Raw genomic sequence first — 4,610 nt, 5'->3', positions numbered from 1 at the left:
CGGTAATTCCCAAAACACTTCCGAAACACGAATCCCTTCATCCGATATATCAATCTTCACCTCTGAACCATTCCGAGTTCCTCGTTACGTCCGGGATCTCATCCAAGACTTCGAACAACCTTCGGTCACCAACATATCAACTCAACTATACTTATATCGTCACCAAACATTAAGTGTGTAGACCCTACGGGCTCGAGAACTATGCAGACATGACCAAGACACCTCTACGGTCAATAACCAATACCGGGACCTAGATGCCCATATTGGTTCCTACATATTCTACGAAGATTTTATCGATCGAACCTCGATGTCAAGGATTCAGGTAATCTCGTATGCAGTTCCCTTTGTCCATCGGTATGTTACTTACCTGAGATTCGATCGTCGGTATCTCCATACCTAGTTCAATCTCATTACTGTCAAGTCTCTTTACTCATTCCGTAGTACAAGATCCCGTGGCTAAATCTTTAGTCACATTGCTTGCAAGCTTATTATGATGTTGTATTACCGAGTGGTCCCTGAGATACCTCTCTGTCATACGGAGTGACAGATCCCAGTCTTGATCCATGCCAACTAAACAGACACCCTCGAAGATACCTGTAGAGCATCTTTATAGTCACCCAATTATGTTGCAATGTTTGATATACACAAGGTACTCCTCCGGCGTCAGTGAGTTGCATGATCTTATGGTCATAGGAACAGATACTTGACATGTAGAAAATGATAGCAATAAACCTGATATGATCATATGCTACATTGATGGCCCACAAGTGTATGGTATCAATCATAGTCCTTTCAATAAGAGTGTCTAACCCAACGAGGAGTAGAAGGAAATGGCAAGTGGTTTTCAATAAGGTAATTTCTGCAAGCATTGAAATTGTCAGTAATGAGTAGTTTGATATCAAGATAATTTTTAACGAGCAAGTAACGGTAATGGTAACTAAAGTGCAGCAAGGTAGCCCAATCCTTTTCTGGCAAAGGAAAGGACAAAACGGTTTCTTATAATAGGCAAAGCGTTCTTGAGGGTACACGGGAATTTCATCTAGTCACTTTCACCATGTTGGTTCGATTCGTGTTCGCTACTTTGGTAATTTTATATGTGGGTGGACGGGTGCTTAGGTGCTATTCTTACTTGAACAAACACCCTACTTATGATTAACCCCCTCGCAAGCATCCACAACTATGAGAAATGTATTAAGATAAAATCACCATAGCATTAAACTTTTGGATCCAAATCGGTCCCTTATGAAGTAGCGCATAAACTAGGGATTAAGCTTCTGTCACTCTAGCAACCCATCATCTAATAACTACTCCACAATGCATTCCCTTTAGTCCCAAATATGGTGAAGTGCCATGTAGTCGATGTTCACATGACACCACTAAGGGAATCACAACATACATATCTTCAAAATATCAAACACATATCAAGTTCACATGATTACTTGCAACAAGATTTCTCCCGTGACCTCAAGAACAAAAGTAACTACTCACAAATGATAATCATGCTCAAGATCAGATGGGTATTAAATAGCATAATGGATCTGAATGTATAATATTCCACCAAATAAACCATATAGTAGTCAACTACAAGATGCAATCAACACTACTAGTCACCCACATGTACCAATCCGAGGTTATGATACAAAGATTGAACACAAGAGATGAACTAGGGATTGAGAGGAGATGGTGTTGTTGAAGATGTTAATGGAGATTGCCCTCCCAAAGATCAAAGGGTCATTGGTGATGACGATGATGATGATTTCCCCCTCTCGGAGGGAAGTTTCCTTGGCGGAATCGCTCCGCCGGAGGGCAAAAATGCTCCAACCCAAGTTTCGCCTCGAGACGACGGCGCTCCGTCCCGAAAGTCCTCTCCTTATTTTTTTTCTAGGTAAAAAAGACTTATATACCGGAAGAGTTGCATCGGAGGTGCACCGAGGAGGGCACAACCCACTAGGGCGCGCCTGGGGGCCATGCGCGCCCAGGTGGGTTGTGCCCACCTAGTGGGCCTCCTCCAGTAGTTATTTGCTCCTGTATTTTTCTGGTATTCCAAAACAATTCTCCGTAATGTTTCAGCTCATTTGGAGATGTGCAAAATAGGTAAGTCTGACGTAGCTTTTTTAGGTCCACCAGCTGCCGGCATTCTCCCTCTTTGTGTAAACCTTGCATATTATGAGAGAAAAGGCATTAGAATTACTCCAAAAAGCATTACATAAAACATAGTAAATAACAGTAGGTAAACATGATGCAAAATGGACATATCAACTCCCCCAAGCTTAGACCTCGCTTGTCCTCAAGCGAAAACCGAAATCGAAAAACATGTCCACATGCTTAGAGAGAGAGAGAGAGGTGTCGATAAAAACAAAATATAGACATAGAAGTATGATGCATATTATTATAACAACAACAAACTTTATCATAGGACTTCTACCACATAACTTTTACATAAACTTCTCATGAACAAGTAACAATTCATCACAACATCGAAGTATAAAGCATAAACTCTATTGAATCCAACAAACTATGTTCTCAGTCAACTTTGCAACTAATTCATCATCTTTTCAGGAAGGGTCGCGTATCGGAGTCTTTTGGCAAGTCCACATACTCAACCATCATATCATCTTCTATGATTGCTAACACTCACCTCATACCCATGAGCAAAAAGTTTCAACCAGACACATAGGAAGATAGGGGCTTATATTTTTGCTTCCCAACATATTCACCTCAAGGGTGATGTCAACAATAATAATTCATGCTCACTCATATCCAACTAGATATATGTTCCTAGATCTTTCCTCACCACATGATGCTTGCGAAAGACAAAATAAAAAGGAATAGGGAAGAATACTTTGACTCTTGCATAAAAGTAAATACATAAAAAAGGCCCTTCACAGAGGGAAGCAGAGGTTGTCATGCGCTTTTTGTTTTGTATGCTCAATCTCTTAGTGCAAAAGAACGTCACATTATATTGCCCCTTATGATAGCAACCTTTGTTATGCAGTCTGTCGCCCTTGTTATTTTGCCATCACAAATTCATACAATGCTCAATTTTCTCTTACACTAAATGATCCAACAAATTTAGAAGCAATTTTTATTGCCTTATTGCACCGATGAAAACTTAATTGAAGGATGTTACTCAATCCATAGGTAGGTATGGTGGACTCTCAAAACAAGATTTGTGTTTAAGGGTTTTTGGATGTACAAGTAGTATCTCTACTTAGTGAGGAATTTTTGGCTAGCAAAGATAGGGGCAAGCACTTCATGTTAAAGGATCTATGACGATATAACTTCTTTGTGAATATGAACAAACATAAATCATTATGATGTCTCCCTTGTCCAAGGTCAATAATTTTGGCATAAAATATTTTGATGGGGGCTCACAATCATAAAAGATGTCCAAGATAGTGTATTTGCATGCGATTCTTCTCTTCCTTATAAATTGTTTCATGAATTGCATCATTGACCAATGCTATGTTTGTCTATCTCCAATAAATTTTAACACCTATACTTTTCCTTGTGTGATGTCATTACTTACCATAAGATTACCATATGATCTTTTTATTATTCTTTTTCTTTTTTTGATTGAAACATAAAAGTAAAGAAAGCAAAACTCGAACTAAAATTTATTATATATCTCGCACACAATTACAAAGATGGATAGATCACTAAGCAAAACACTCGAGAAGGATCAAACTAAGCTTTTATTCAACTAATTCAAAAGATAACTTAAGATCAAACTAAGATAAATAAGGGCAAAAGAGGTGGTGTGATACGATATCGGGACACCTCCCCCAAGCTTGGCACAAGCCAAGTGGAGTGACCATGCCCAATACTCAAGTCTCCTTTGGTGGTGAAGAAGGTGATGGTGGTGGTGGTGTAGAAGTGAGCTTATCCTTCAGGGTCAAAAGATACTCCAATCTACGGATGACGCTCAGGAGGGAAATTATGTGCTCTTGCAATAGAATATTTTCACGAGTGAGATATTTGTTTTGAACACAAACCATTTCAATGGTCCTAAAAGCTTCAATTTTAGTGAGGGGTAAGATATTCAAATTATGGTTGAAGGATATCTTCTTCTTCTTCTTCTTCTTCCGCGGGCAAGGCCTGCTCTACTGCTGGAGCTTGATCTCCAGTAGCTTCCTTGCTCTTGTCCCCCTTGAAGGCTTCTTTTGTTCTTATCTCTTCAATTTCATCTTCAACAACCAAGCATCCTCTTCTATGTTGTGGGAGGAGGGAGAAGATATGATGCCTGGCTTGACAGATCTAACAAAAAACAGCAAGAAAAGAGAATAGAAGATTTCTCCGTGATACAGTGGTCAATAGGTTCGGGGGGTATATAAAGATTTTTTATTTTGGGAAAAATCAAACGGGAGAAAAATGGAGTCTGGAAGGTACCCGAGGTGGGCACAACCTACCTGGGTGCGCCAGGCAAGCCAGGCGCGCCTTGGTATCTTGTGCCCTCCCTGGTTGCCTTGTGGGTTGTTTATTATTTTCCTAATTTTTGTAACATTCCAAAACTGACAAAAAATATTGTTGCAGATTTTTGGAGCCCATTTACTTACCATATCATGTACCTCCTATTTTTCACGATTATGGAGTGTTCCGGAAGGTTTCCT

The sequence above is a fragment of the Triticum dicoccoides genome, chromosome 3B, assembly GCF_002162155.2.
Source record: "Triticum dicoccoides isolate Atlit2015 ecotype Zavitan chromosome 3B, WEW_v2.0, whole genome shotgun sequence".
NCBI lineage: Eukaryota > Viridiplantae > Streptophyta > Magnoliopsida > Poales > Poaceae > Triticum > Triticum dicoccoides.
This window is presented reverse-complemented; position numbering follows the sequence as displayed.